This window comes from Andrena cerasifolii, chromosome 4 (assembly GCF_050908995.1).
Source record: "Andrena cerasifolii isolate SP2316 chromosome 4, iyAndCera1_principal, whole genome shotgun sequence".
Lineage (NCBI taxonomy): Eukaryota > Metazoa > Arthropoda > Insecta > Hymenoptera > Andrenidae > Andrena > Andrena cerasifolii.
The window spans coordinates 15,217,213-15,233,680 of record NC_135121.1 but is presented as its reverse complement, the minus strand read 5'-3'; the positions used below and the strand labels follow the sequence as shown (position 1 = coordinate 15,233,680).

Sequence of the window (16,468 nt, the reverse complement as noted above, 5' to 3'; positions counted from 1 at the left end):
GCCTTATTATCTTAGACATAGTTTTAACACGATCCAGCGAATAATTTTTTTTTAACCCATTTGTCGTTTTACTTAATGTTTCAAGCTGTTTTTCTAAAAGATAAAAGAATTATTCTGAATTAATAGTTATCAAAATGATACTTTTTTTACGAGACAGTCAGACGTCACGTAGCGCGCTAGTACTTGACGCCAGTAGATGTCGCCATTCTCGTTTTACTTCTCCACTTGACGCCAGTAGATGTCGCCTTTCGAAAGCAGAATCAACAGACGGAAACCTTTTTCCAGAAATCTTATAATGTCCCGCTAATTACTTAAAACCGAAGCTGAAAATCTTAGCACCGAATTGATTTGTATACAATTGGAATTAGCAAAGTTGATTTCACAATCTTTGCATCTGAACTTTTTTAATTTTTTTCGAGACTTAAAGGGAATTAGCTTCTTTCATACATGAGTGATGTTTACGTGGGGTGGGTTATTCACACGGTAATAGATTCCATTGTAACGTTAGGAAGTACCATTGAGCTCTAAACAAACTGAAGAGTGAACAGCAATGGGAAGAAGCAGAGGCGACGGAGGTCCGAGGGAAATAGAATATAAGCGGTGAACCTATCCTTCTTCTTCGTATTATGTCTCTCTATCTGTACTGTCGCGTAGCAAATTGTAGACGCCGTGCCGTGATCTGTGTTATGTTTTATGCACTACACATCTATAACCAGTCATATACAGCTCAATATCTATAGTCTGTTTGTTCCCTCATTCTCGGACCAGCCACCATTGCCCTGTTCGCGTTCCAGTTTGTTTAGAGCTCAATGGGACATACTACACGTTACTCGCGGATAAATTGGCACATCAGAAAATACGATTAATAGAATCGCTATTACGACACTGGCAAGGAGAGTGCACAAGGTTCAGCTCAGCCATCTGGTTTAACTTTGCATGTATAAGCAAGGTGCTCCTGATTAAATGTAATTTGTATTGTAATTCTAGGCATTTGTATGCATGTTCAATAATTTTTATATTCCAATTAGTCATATAAATCTGCCAGAGGTGAAACACTGATTTCGATTTTTATGTAAAATGTTGGGTAGTGCGTTCTACGCGTTAAAAGCGTCGTTCTACGTAGCGTCAACTATTAAACTGTATGCATGATTTTAACCAAATTGGTTAGAAGCTAAATTCTAACCTCGCGCTGTCCCTTTTAATAACCTTATAAGCAATTTTGTGAAGAATTGGTTTTCCCATGAAATGTCTACAAGGAACTTAAAATTAATGAATTGCAATAAGAATGGGCAGCCGGCACGTAGATTCTCTTGTTTCTATCTCTAAAATTATTCTCGGTGAGCAGATTTCAAATGAACCAAGCTTTGAACACGGTACTTTCCGAGATTGCAAGATATATCGTCGTAAGACATTTCTGCCCGGACACAGGATTTTTAATGGGCACATGGACTTAATTGTTGGTTACTGCCGCAGATTTACGTATTAATTATCGAAGTTCTTACGTGAGAACGCGCGATACCCTTGGTCGTTACTTTGTCCGGGCACTTTAAAAACAAGAACATTAGAAATTTAAATGAACGCAAATACGGTTAAGCATGGTATTGAGTAAACGAAGATACGCCGCGAGGAGATCCCACGTTAGCTTTAATGAAAGGTCGAGAGCATATTGCGCCGGTATTTTAAAGTCTTAATAACTTCGATTCTTGTATTGCAATTTTCTGAAAACTTCACCTCTCAGGACACTGAAAACGAAAGATTTGTAGAAAGATAGATTGTTGAGTTGAAATAATATTGCTCATTGCAATAGGAAATGCGCTGTATTTTACGTATTCACGAGGTGATGGCATTAAATTATTGGCAGTTGATTTACAGTACCTACTTGAAATTTTTACAAATTGTTAGCTACCTCGACACTGCATGAACTACTGAAAATAATATAATCTAAGCAAAAGAATTCAAGTACCGTAAACTGGGGGAACATTGGCATGCTTTTGGAACATTTTGCTACATAATATAAAAATTAACATTTTTACGTTTGCTTTAAGTATCCTATTCAACATTGCATCTTTTGTGAATGCACTACAAGTGTAAAAATGCATAAAATTTGTGTCCTTATCCTTCTTTAATACATGTTAAATACCTGCCGATGTTACCCCGCAACCGGGTAACATTGGCTCATCATATATAAATAGCGCTAAAAAGTTAAAGTTTTACCACATCTGAACTTACATTAACACTTTAATTTCTTTCTTTTTATGTTCAATGTACTGTATTTTTTATTTCTTTTATTTTATTATTTTATAATTTTTTTAATTAACATTTTTAAATTTGGTTTAGGCTATTATAACATTGCAATGATATTTATAATAAGATCATTTCAGGAGAATCAGTTACGTTATTAGAAAATGGTTTCACGAGAAAGAAGTAGGACAAAAATACAGAACTAAGTCTTCCCTCGTGAGATCTCTTTCCACTTCACGCAGATATCTTCAGATCTAGTTTAAATTGCATCTTGAGGTCGCGTCAGGCTCGTTCTGATCGGAATCGTAATCAACCAGGGGCAGCCTAAGAACGAAGCGAATACGAGTCCCCAGCGGAAGCCAGAAGGATTAGTTTTTGTTTTAGCTTATAAAGCTCTGGTCTTCTCTAGGCGTTCGTCTTTTGTCAGAAACCTTCGAAGTCTGGGTCGTAATCGCAAATCCAGCGCACATAAAACAGATTCCAACCTATAAAATGCCCTTTCAGGAGCCAGCTAGATCGCACATCGCTCAGACGAGGGAACTGCTCCACTTCCCTCTGCTTCCCTCTTCCGTCTCCTTCTTCTGATACGCGCATTTACATTTTCTTTCTTCGTGACTCCTTCTCGTTTCCTGTAACTGTGTCTCTTATAGCATATAAAAACGAAAACTTCCTATGCGTCCTCCCGACACGTTTTGATGGGAAGTAACATGGCAGTCAAAGATTTTATGGTTTAGAGAATTTGATTAACTTTCTGTAGATTATTGCAAAACCATGAAGTTGCGAAATAGAAATACATTTATAATAATTAGAATTACACTTAACACGACCATCTGCACCGTGAAATATCAAATTTTCGATAGCACCAATTGTATAAAATTCTTCGTTATTCCAGCAGCTTTTTCCTCTACTCTAATTTGAATATTCGGTTGTAAAATACGCCTGTCCGTTCCGTTACAGCTTCACTTCCGATAAATATCTTGGATCATCAGTGCTGCACGTGGCACATAACGTGCTAATCACTCTACAACGGAGTGATTAGAACTGTACAGAGTACCAATAGACACATACATAAATAAATATCAACATATGCAGTACACTGCACACACTAGCGTATAAATACTTGGTACACCATTCGAAACTTCACATTAGACTAAACCGACTCTACATTATATTCATTTTCGTGTGACCGATAGCACACACGAAAAAAAAAAGAAAAAGAAAACCAAAACAATCACATTTTTCTTGCTCACATTAATGACAACTAAATATTCTAAGGTTCCGACGGAAATAACTCTCGCGCACGGGGTTAAAGACATCCAGATTATACCAAATGCCAGGGCGAATCTGTGCATACCTAAAGTACGTATATATCTCCCTCAACGTTCGACAAAGCGTCTTGTCGTAAGTGGACAAATTTGCCGAGGCACGTTTATCGCCAGTGTTCCCCCGACGGAGGAGTTGAACCGCGAAACAAAACGGAACAGATGCGGCTATGTCTGTCGACGTTCGCCTGTACACCGTGGCATTTGGAACCGCAACGATTTTCGCGACTAACTTCATCAAAGCCGCCGCTGCTGATGATGCCTGGTGGAGGCAGGAGCTTGAAGGTGCGGTCTCCGGGTTTTAACGATGACAACACCATAAAGAATCGAATTTACGAGTCGTCTGGCCACCGTTCGTTCCGGCTTTGTTCGGGTCCTTAGACGATTGCCTTCTTAGCCGGGCATTTCGGCGGGACACCGCAGCCTTGGGAAAGCGAATTCGACCGACTTCGCTGTCAATTATTCTGGTACCGATCCAGAGGATTTCACACTTCAACCGCCGCTCTCACGTGTGCGTGACTTCGGCATTTCTGTGGTCAGCGTGCGCAAGCCTAGAAGTTACATCTTATTTTCGTATTTACTGTTGATAGGGCGTGTTTCGTTTCGAAGATACAGTTGCGAAGCTTTGAAGAATGCGTGAATGGGGAATTTGGAATAATGAGTAGTAGCTGTGAGTGCTCCGAACGCGTGACAGATGAAGCGTTTGGAGAATTTTACCCTGAGTAAATCCTATAAGGGTAGACCGGGAGCGGTTGTAACACTTTGACTTTGGAATACGCTTACGCAAAAACTATTACAGTCACAGTAACAGTTTTTTTTAACGAAAATGTTACAAAGTATTTATATTACAATTTTAAACCAGGAAGGAAAAGTTACTTTAGGGTATCGAAAAGCTATTTCCTTCACTATGCATGTCTATTGTGTATCAATACTGCTCTATTTAAAAAATGTACAATTTTTCTTTCACAGTATAGCTGCTATGATAAGTGGATATAAGTAACGTTAAAAAGTTTCGTACTTTACAGTACGATAATCTGCCTGCAGAGTAAGCGCTCTATTCTTTAAAGTGAATACAACACAGAACTGAAAATGATAAAAAATAGGCTGTGGTCTCTTATCTCCTGTAAAGTTAGACATAGTCAATTTTGCTTAGCATGTTGAACACTACAAAAAAAAAACAAGTGAGAAAGAACCCCGCAAATGGTCTGAATTTCTTCCCAAAATGCTCAAAGATTTACTTTACATTAAATCTTCAAGACGCCATGTGCGCAAGTCTAATAGACGCGACGGTTCCAATTCAGCCGGGCTTCGACTTTGGCGAATCGTTGCATCATATTATCGCAAATGGAACGCGGTAATCGCACGGGGAAGATTACGTCCAGGCCGCATCCGCTATCGAGACGAACTCGTTGGACGGTGGCCAAAGCTTAAGACTTCAACAGCGATACTCCAACGAAAGATTCCGTGAAGAGATACGATAGGTCAATCTCGTCTCGTTTATAGACGACATTGATGCTCTGTTTAAAGAGGGAAAAGAGTCAATAAATCTGCGGCCGTAAAGGATGTTGCCGCGTTGGCATTTTCCTCCGTAGGAAGAAAGCTAGGGGAAATGGAGGGGTAGACGAGTCCTGGCTCGAGCTTGCAGAAACGCGAGGGTGGTCTCTTCGAGTGGACAGGAACACCCTCCCCTGTGAATTGCGAAAATTTTACGTGGGTCGATGCTTTGCATTATTCCCTCATTTTCTGTATTGATTAACGCGATTCTTCGATCGACTCTGTTTATTTCACTCGACACTGTACCCTTTGAACTTTCTGCCAGAGATTTCCGTGAATTTGGAACATGATATAGTCGACGCGAAATTAGGGGAGGTTTGAGTCATCAGTCCGCTCGTTTCGAATTGGTTTAAGAATCGTAGGTCGTCGAGGCTTGCGACTTTGGCGCGTTTACACGAACACTACATGTGTTTATAAATGGCTTTAAAAGAAGAGGTAACGGATTTTTGATTTCCCAATCGGTGACAGTGAGTGGGGTCGAAATCAAGATTTATCGGCCATATTCGTTTTAGGTCACGTCGTTCCCAGCCTGGGAGGTATCAGCGTGCCCCAACGGCGCTCGTAAAACCGTCGAAAGATGCGAGAACGACAGAAGGGTGGTGAAGGGCAGTGAACGAAAGCGGAAGATGATTAAAGGATTCGTGATGTTGACCCGGTGTCCGGTTATAAATTCCAAACACTTGTGCAATCAGAGTCGCTCGGCCATTCCGACGTTATCGGTTATTTACTACCGCGATGCTGTCAGGACATGTGTTGCGCTTACGCTTCGTGTGTCCCCCGTGGATTTTATTATTAACACGTCGATGTTTCCATCGTAAAAACGAAATTTGGCTTTATTCTATGGGACATACAGAAAGAATCGCGGGGCAGCTTGGATACCTCGAGGAACGTTTGAGGTATATTATACTGACTTTCTGTAAACATTTTTAGGTAGACACAGTTGCGCTTCGTGTAATTGCAATACGAAAATCACCAGGTCATAGTGTCTGACGTATCACACTACTGACAGGCTAGGGGTGTTGAGTTCGATTCCTCTAATTCGGTATGTTCCACGATGACTGCCATAGAAAAATGGCACGGCTAAAAATCGAGGGGTGTAAACATACTACTCGTCAAAGCTAACAAAGTAATTTCAGCGAACGTCCACGAGCATTCCGTTTCAGATTTGTCGATCACGTTCAGATTTTCAGGCTTGATAAGTACCGCAGCGACTTTCGAGCCGCGCGCGAGTAGAAATGCCATGTGCCCCGTCAGACAACTCAGACAAGATATAAGTCACAAGACCAGCGACTGTGAAACAACCCTTCGCGTTCTTCCCCCTTCCTCCACGCTCCACCCAAGACAGACTAACCGTTAGGTATAAAGAAACTACACAAAATGTCTGGATAAACCAGCAAGACCCCGTTTTTCAAATACATCACGCGTTATTGGAGCGCGAAGACGTCACTCCGCAATTGTCAGGCATCACGAAAAAGTCCCATCTTCGCTCCAACCATTGACTGCATAGTATTCTCACTCGAAGTTCGATACGATGACGACGAGTTCCTAAGAAATCTGCCACTGTTTATTACACCTGGCGTCGGTAACCACGGCAATCAGCGTTTGAGACGCGTCTTCCTCTGTCCATGTCTCCTCCCCGGTTCATGCCGTCCGTTCGGGATGAAGGAGGTCGACAGACCAGAAAGCAACGAGGCTGGCCGATCGAGGTATTCACTCAAACTGGCAAGGGCACATGACCGCGGGGAGAGGATTAGTTTTGTCTGCTGCAGCGTGGAGCAGCATCAATGTAATCAGACAGGTCGCTCAGAGCGGACTTAACGACGGTCGTAAACGCGGTTCGCTTTACGGCTCGCGGTATCCCCTCCCCCCCCCCTGCCCCTGCATGCCCCGTGATCCCCTGTTCCTATCGTGCTTTGCTTCTCTCCGCTTCGTTTTTCTTCTTCTGCCTCTTCTTCTTCTTCTTCTTCTTCTTTTCGGTCTCCTTACCAAGCCAGGGCTTCCACGTCGACATCGTTCGCTGGCAACCGTCATCGCGAAGTCGTAAGTGAGGCGCAACCCGTCTCCTCTCCTAGCTTATTTTACTCCTGTCGTAGTAAAACGGCGGAGTTTATGTGACAGACACCAGCGAAGTCGAAATCGTCTCTCGCGGCTCACGGTGCAAGCCACGAAGCCGCGAGGGGAACCCGCGGGTTCCTCCGTCTCTTTGTCGACGCTCGTAAACGCTTCAGACGTCCTCGAAGGGGAGGATCGACTCGAGAATCGAAAGGTCAGGGGGGACGTTGTCCATCGGGGCTGGATCGAGGTTACCTGGATTCTTCGCGCGACGTGTCGTTGATCGGCCAGCACTGCCCGGACATTGTGCGTAGATTGTATTAGTCTGCGAGCGACGAGGTAAGTCGTCGTTCGATACAATCATCCCGCTGTGCTGGACGGAACGAGATACACTCGCCGGTATGCGATAGGATGCTTATCAGATATTACATTTGAGAAAGTTTTAAGGCAGCGCTTAATCAGTTTCGCTTATTTATGTTAATGTGTATCGTATCTTTCGTTTCTGGATACTTTTTCCATGTCGTCTGTAGGCGTTCTCTCTCACGAATCTGTAAACTACAAGCTTAACCTTTAACTGGTATCCCGGGGTCGCTCGTGACCCCGAGCACGCAAAGCTCGCTGCAAAATCTTTGGTTGTCTAAGTTCGTGAACTGAATTTCTAATTAATTTTATAATAATAGTTTAACTCTCCACGTTTCTAGTATTTTATATGTTATCTAAGAACAAAATATTCATAGAGATTGAGCTAGTGTCGACTTTACAAATTTCTGTGTTCTTTCTTATTTGGGGTCTGCCACTAACCCGGAATACCAGTCACGTTTGCCAAAAACAGTTAAGGATTAATAGTGAGACTTGTACCGAGTTAGTATAGCGTCCACTGTGCGTGAAAGGGTTAGTTTCTCCTTAATTAATCCGAATAACGTTTTCAAATATACTGACGGTCTTTGTGGTCGAGGAATGAGACAGTTAACCCTTTGTACTTTAATTTATTGGCTTATTAAGACGTTCCGTGCCACGGCGGAAGTTCAAACTTTTGATAGAATTTTAAAAAGCGACGAGAAAGGTGGATCGCGATATTCAACTATGGGAAAATTTCAGCTTCGCCTGTTCTGTTTTGACCACGGCACTGAATTCAGAAATATACCTTCTGATTTCGAAGGAAAGCTTCAATTCTGATATGTATCGTGCGCCACTGGTGGTCCGCGTGGCACGGAACGCGTTAATAGATGAGCGATTTTTTGCTTACTTAATCGGTACAAAATTTTGGATTTAGGAAAGGGTGTAGTGGTTTCACCGCGAATAATTAATTTCATGCTAGATACCACATATTTTTCTATTGTTGCAAGGTTTGATAATGTCAATCCTGTACATATAATGTACATATGTGTATTTTTTCTGGGAAACTCTCGAGAGTATTGCTCGAGAGTTCCCGGACTTTTGCACACTTTCAAAGTAAACGAAGTTGAAAGCCTAACCGACATAAAGGGGCATTTTTCAAAACATCGCGCCACCTAACAGCATGATGTTGGCCAGTTTAATGAAAATATGTGAAATCAAGGAGAGCCCAGGCTAGAAAATGGAAAGTCGCGAGACTAAATGTTGGCTTCGGCCAAGGATAATTTTATTGGTGGCATAAATCCTCTGCTATAATTTACACACGCGTGCTTAGCATTTACAGCTGCAAGTGTAAAGAATATCCTGTAGACACGTTAAGGGGGTGACCGTGTGGTACCTACTACGATCGACAAGGCAGCTCACAGATTTTACGAGTAAAAGTATGCGACAGTAAAGATCTAATCATTCTCCTTAACATTACGAGATAACGCTTCGCCATGGGCGCGTGTTTTTCCGAACGTAACTCGTAAAAACACGGTAAATTTATATCCCAATTCCTCGACGAATGCGCGCGACTTTAGAAACTATTTCCTGAGAAGGAATATGGTTAATCTTCTGTCCAACGAACACACTTGAGTTAATAGACCTTGCAGTTTTGTCAGATCGCTATGCTAGAGGTTAGTTTCGAAGTTTCTGAATATTCCATGTTTTTTTACATAAAACTGGAATAAAAATTGAAATCTGTAGATTTGTACCATATATCAATAGTGTTTTAAAAAAATGCTGCTCTCGTTTCAGTGAATGAAAAAAAAGGGAATAGGGGAATAAAATCTTTACAAACAAATCATTATTTTTCAGAGGAATGACTGAAAATTCATTAAATTCGCTTTGGAAATCGAACAAATCTCTTTACCAAGGTTAATCTCAAACTACTGTAACTTATTTAGGATACATTTTCATAAAAACCTAATACATTCAATTTTTCATACACAAGTATTACTCTATAAATTCAATTATCACGCACCATGTTCCACTTTCCATTCGCAAACACAAACGAGCATCCTCCGATCTCTGCCAACATTTGCAGCACTCAGTTTCAGCACACTGCACCAACGCCCTGCAGATTCTCAAACTATTTAACAAACCAACACTTTCGACTCAATCGCCCGTAAAGAATCATCCTTCTGCCGATTACGCCGCCAACAACGAGACCACCCTATAGAACAGTCATTACTGTTCCGTCGCATTCAGGTGAAAGCAATTACATACAACGTAGGGGGAGAAGTTGTACGAAAGTGGGTACAGTCGACCTTGACGGCGATCGTCGGCCCTATTTCCTAAGAATGGAAGCGCAATTCCCAAGACAAAGCAATAATTAACGGCAGCGAAATGCGCGAGTCCCAGACGGTCGGTTCTTCTTCATCCTCGCCTCCTCATCACCGGGTCTTCCACGCGTACACGTAGCGAAGAAACCGGCGGGCGTTAAGCAGTGTAACAGGCGCGGCTCTCCCGGTAAAAGGAGTTTTACTACTTTCTAACCACAGTCGCGGGCTACAATTAAACCCCCATAAAACCTCGTCGTAACTTTTTTAAAAGCAGTCGACCGCTCTCCTCGCGCGCTTACCCGAGACCCCTTCGTTTGCCTGGCAAAAACCACGCCATATTGCATCCTTAATGAAGCCCCGGGACGTTGCGGGCACCGACGTCTTCCGGTCGGCCCCAAGCCAAGGCCTCTAGCTCTGATACCGCCTATACAATTCGACAGAAACGAAATTTCGTGGGAACGCTTACATTCGGGGCCTTGAGGCCTTCTCGCCGCTACTTGCTTGTTAGGCGAAGAAAAGCCCTTGAGATTTTAATTGACAGTTTAAACGAATTTGATGGAAATATTTGCGTGACTGTTAATGACCGAGCATCTGCTGCGAGGTTCCCAGAAGGGTCGTGCTTTCTTGGGAAAGCGAACTGTGGTGGTAGGAAGCGGGTAAGTGGAGTAGAATGCCGATAGAAGGATTCTAGTGTTTCATTTTGAAAATGTCACACTGATTTCTGTTCTTTACAAGGGTACCTCATTACCCCATCACTTTAATGCTACCATCGCCTTTGCAAACTGAATACATCTGACGTACCAGTCGTCAGGCGCACATTTGCGTCCCCAGTGGCCCGTCAAACCTACCAGGCTTGCAAGCTAAATAGAACCACTGTTCGACACGAGCGGCCAGACACTTCCAACGGTATATACATATTTCGTAGTCCGCGTGAAACTCAATATTCCCAGGTAAGGGTCATCATCGATCAACATCCAGAAACAAAGGCACGTAGTCAAGGTTCGCGCCGCGCAGTCAGCTCGCACGTGATGTACCAGCAGGGAGGATCGTGCCGCTCCACGACCCCCGGTCGCAGGCTGAACCGACGGACGGTCCTCCGCGTCGGTCGACGTTCCCGAAGTAGACACCACGGCGATGCTGGCGCGAGGGGGTGCCGGAGCAGGCGAAGGAGAAGGCTGAGGAAGGGACCTGACAAGCGGGCGTTGCGAGGCTTTAGCAGGGGACTGACGTTTACGGCTCGGAGCGGTCGACCTAGCGCCAGTAAAACTTGAGAAGAAATACAAGCGAAGTCCGCATCGACAGTTAAAGTCATACGCGCGAAAATAAAGCCGGGCTTCTATGAAATACGACATCTGTCGGCAACTTACCTCTTCCCGAGCTAAGCCGCCGCGGTCCACCCAGGATACCCAGCGTTCCGTTAATCAAAAGAACTCCGCCTCCCTACTGATTTCTCGAAAGAATGGCCACCCGCGTTTCGACGAATCGCCTGGATTTCGTTGGACGTTTGGATAGGGTGTACCCGTTTGGCTCCCGATGGCCTGCTGATAGAACGCGAACTCTAGGATGTTGACTGTGGGAGACGTAAATTGGAGGGACTGTATGTGCTTTCGTTGGTCGGTCGTTTCGGGCTTCTTTGTTTCGTTGGTCCGTGTTCAAGGGTGAGATGAAACGTGATGATAACTTGAGTCATAGCTTTGGGAGACTTTTTGGCACACGAGTGGAAATTATTGTACATTCTTCAGCGTGTTTTGTTGTCTTTGATCTTTTTTTGGATACCCTATTCTTCTAAGTCAAATAGTGCAGTATACTGGATGTTTGCCACCTTGATTCCTTAATCTGATCGAACGCTGCGTACCGCGAAAAGCGAATTTGTTACATTTGGGATACTGCGGGAGAATAGTAAGCTTCTTGATAATTTTCAAGCGACGAGACCACTACCAACAAGTTTCTACTCCGCTATTCAACGTTCATAAGGTGACCTACATCAACCATTTCACCATCAACTGATAAATACCAAAAATAAAATCCTTCCATCCACCTTAAGATTTCCATATAATGAAATTCGAAAAGCTGTGACAGTTAAGGGGGAACACCACTGTAACGACCGGAAAAGTAAGCCATTTTTAAGAATTTGTTTCAAGGAATAATTTACAGTTTTCGTAAAAAAAATTATTACCTACTTTAGTAGGTAAAGGTCTAGAAGATTAATTAATATATTAAAATTTATAGATGTTTTTCTATTTTTTTTTGTATAGTCTCCTACGACAGCGTACTAAAGGCAGGTAATAATTTTTTTCTACGAAAACTGTAAATTATTCCTGAAAAAAATCCTTAAAAATGGCTTACTTTTCTGGCCGTCACAGTGGTGTTCCCCGTTAAACTGAAGCTGCTCCATCGTCGAACAAAGACCTCCGTTTCCTAAAAGACGCATTAACTTCCCGCCACAGGAAATAGACGACGTCGACAGTTTAAACTCTAAACCTTCGCCCTGACTGACCTATCCTTACTCCCCGCGTTCGGAGGATAGGTATTATTTGAAGTAGTCGCGGTGATTTTATGGCTCCGTCAACCCCCCAACCCCTTTGACGATGGGAAACGCGAGCGGGATGAAAGTGAGAAGCTGCGAAGCACTTACCAGCGGGCGATAAACCTCCACCCACTCACGTCCGCAACCACCGCGAGCAGTTTCCATTTTAGCTACGTGCTTGGATGTGTCTTCCTCTCCTTAGACCTCGTTTACGACCTCTCGAGCACTCGTCTCGGAATCTGTCTAGATCATCCGTTGGATGGAAGTCCTCTGTCGAGGAGACGATCGACCAGCCACACGTACGGGGCGTACAAAGCGTGCTCAGATTCTGCTTCCTTCCTCGATCGAGGACCAGGGGATCGTTTCGAAGTGCGTGCATCTGTGTCCAAGCAGTTCGCAAAAGCAATTCACTTTTTCTCTCAAGAGGCAAAGCGGGAAGGAAGCGCCGCAACGTGGATTAGATGTCTTACAGTAGGGACCGCGACCGGTTGGCTTCCTCGTACAGTACACGCGATACGTGCGTCTTCCTGAATGGCTCACTGCTGGAAGACAGGCATTAGCCGTTTGGAGAAAAACTTCGACGGCTGGATTACCGATATAAAGTGTCGAGTATGGGTTTGAAACCGTTCTGCAGCGGCATGACGATTAGCTTCGAGTAACAGCTTCGAGGTTTTCTCACACGATACGCTTCTGCTTGGGGGTACACTGTCAACGTGCGAGACAAAGTGGGAACTGATTTCTTGCAGGGGTGGACTTACCTCCAGTCTTCTCCTGTATATCAGGCCGAGGAGTATTTTGCACTATTTTAAGAATATGTTATACACTTCGCGTCAACCCTGGACAAAGTAAAGTTGCGATAGTGTGATAGACTTACTTTTACTGAGGAATGTGCTGGTGTACAAGTTGAAGGAAGTTGAATGGATGGACATCCAGGGACTTGCAGATTTTAAATATTTATTGAAGTATTGGCAATTTATACTTTATTAGTGTTTTTATATTAGCCTACAGAAGCAGTTGTTTCATAGTCTAACAACTTTTTAGTTGCGTCGTTTCAAGGAAGATTCCCTAACGAGATAAATGCAATACTTGCAGGTACTATTTCACGCGTCGGGAACAGGTTCGCTAAAATATCGAGAACCTAGGCAAACGAGAATTGGGAACGTGTGACGGTGATCACACGCGTCTAAGAAAATTGCCTGCTAGCATATAGTTATAAATCATAGCTTTATGTGACGGCACCTGGTCAGTCAGGAAATGCTGCTTCGAAAGAATGGGAGATGAACTGCGAATCGATGCATCATCACAGCATCCTCGACTCTTTTTTCCCGCCAAGAATGCGCCTTCCTCTCGCGGACCAGTTATTTCTTAACTCATAGACATCGATCGAGCTTTTACGACTTTGTAATTATGGCCTGCTTCGAGGTTAAGTCTCACTGGATGGCCGAGGTAGTTTCGTGTAGTACTTTTTACTTTAGGTCGTGTACTTCTTTTGGATTCACTGGAGCGTCCTTTAAAGTTTTTGTTTCCATCCGCGTTCCAATATGCGCAACATGACACTATGTGGTCATATTTAAAGTCGTCTGTTCTTTCAAGGTGCAGCAGTTGTTATGTACATAGTTTATCGTCAGCTGTGCCTTATGTTTGTTAAGTACTTGTATGAATTTGAGGCTGAATTTCACCTTCAATTAATAGATAATGCATCTTGAACAATTTATACCACGTACTTGATTTCATTTTACATACCTGCATTTACACTTATAGAAAGCCAAGACAGTGAGCCCCATTTATACAGAATTTAATTTGAGAAGTACTACAAAATTACTCTATGCGATTGATGAGGGATTAGTAGTTGTGCATCGGTCTCGTAGTATTATCCATTATTCGCCTGTAATCGCCTTAGATATATTAATTAATTCCTCATATAGCTGAACATGCGCGTGTCTGCGTGCAATAACAATTATCGATAATTGCTCGGCTGGAAAACAAGATAAACCGGCGTAGGAACGACACTTGATGCATTTTAATCGAACTGCTCCTCGTAATTACATAATACCGTGTAAGGTCATGTTCAAAATACTTTTAACATTTTATTTGATACAGCCACGCGCGCCTTCTTTTTACCAACAAGTCGTTCCATATTAAATTCCTCCGCAATCGAGTTCAGCAACAAATCGTAACGAATCCTTGGACACCTTTCTGCGCATTCGATAACAATGTGAAAAAAATATCATTCCATTTGAAGAAAAAAAAAACATGATCCGTGCTATGAACACAATTCGTGCTTAACACTTTGAGTTGCGTATGAGTGGATCTCAGGTGAGTCACTCTGCAAGATACAATGGGTAGGAACATCCACAAAGGACATTCCTTTTAGTTCAAATAAGAAAAGAAGACTTCAGCAACGATAAAAATATAACGACTCAACACCCGAAGCTTTTCCTTCGACACCACAATTTCTTCTTAAAGGATCGACTTTGGGATCACCGAGAAAAAAGAAATAAAACAAAACTGGAGTTTTGAAGGAAAGTTCAGGAGGAGAGACTCCTTGTCACGCCGTATGTTGGGAAGAAGTAGACGGAGAATTTCGCATCTCTGGAAAGTTTTATGAAAACGAGACGAATCGTAAAACCGTGAGACAAGGCGATAGAACGAGGCGCGAAGAATAGGCACTGTGTACGCCAGCGTGTATACCTCAGGAAAAATGATAATGATCCTGGCGATCCTCCTTACAGCTTGAAAATGCCGTCAAAGTAACAGTCGATTGTCCAGGCGGTTCCCTTTATGAACGAGAATGATATTTCGCGTCTGCAAGCCAATGCGAGTTAAATATGTGTAACATTTGATGAGATCGTCTCGCGTAAGCGTTACGAGTCTCGTTACGACTCCCATTAACGGCCGATCTTTTACACCCCCGTTCCACTGCCCTTCATAACTCCCTTCATCTATCTCTCCTCGCGATCCTAAATTATTGAACGATTTCCTCGGATCCATATCCAAGGCGTACCTTCAATTCTAGCATCCTGAATTACAGACAATTACTTTAGATCCGAGTTAAATAATTCCTACATCTATTTATCGTCTCTTGAACCCTTTCTGCAAGCCCAATTAACTCTGCTCAAAGCGTTTCAACTTATTTAGCACGATGCAAGACTCTTCGAGGACCCAGGAAACGACTATCGGTGCTCTATACTTAATTCTTTTTTAAAACAAAGCTCAACGTTCCATTAGGATATGTATATACACTATGGTCCAAGAGTATTTAATCGCTTGTTGCATTTAATATAACAAAATAGAATGGAACGATTGCTATAAGCTAAGAAATATCCAAGTTGGGCGGCAGGTACGTGGGGAAACGTTTCCTTTTCTCTTTTATTAAGCGTTCCTGTAATAAATCCTCAAGTACTTACAGAAATAAGATCGGTAGTGCAGTTTCTCACAATGTCAGCGGTGGTTCATCTTTCTTTTCGCGTGATACTGTAATATTTTTAATTGGACTGTCCCACCCACCCCGTCCATTTCTTGGAAGCACTATAAATTGTAAATCGGAAACCGTTAACGGGTATACCTCGGTTCACGTTTCCATTTCGGCGCGTGTATGCGTGATCACGGATCGGTTTCGGGGATCACCGTTTAGTCACGGCCAGGGTATCGACGGACACGAGCGACGATTAAAGGAGCTTCCCTGAAGCGAGACTCGAAACGTCCAGGAATCCCTCTGCATGTCTATCCCACGTAGATGCGGATTCGGTGATTAACGCCGCGAGACTGTCGAGACGTATGTCTAAGGGGGCACATTTTACGACGCGGCCGAGTTTTAGTGCCCAACCGAGCTAGCTTTAGCTTCGCCAGGCGTTTCAGGCGTCCAAGGGGAGCGTACGAGGTCCAGGTTACCGACTTGACTAAAATCTTGCATACAGCTGCTTCGTGTAACGTATAGTAGTGCGTCGAATAGACCGGGTGTTCTTTTCGCAATTTCCGAAGACGATCGAGCAGAGAGTCCTTGGCTTTTCCAAATCTGGTACCTGGATCTGTGAGGAGGAGGAGCTAGATCGGTTTAAGTAACTAATGACAGGAAGTGAAACTATTTCTCTGACGTTGAACACAACTTTGAA

General features: G+C 43.2%; 1 protein-coding gene across 1 annotated transcript in view; it reads left to right on the top strand.

Annotated features, from left to right (window-relative positions):
- Nucleotides 1-16,468, top strand: part of Dsx (transcription factor doublesex) — a 129,527-nt gene that overhangs the window by 100,164 nt on the left and 12,895 nt on the right. The gene's annotated exons all lie outside the window — the stretch shown is intronic.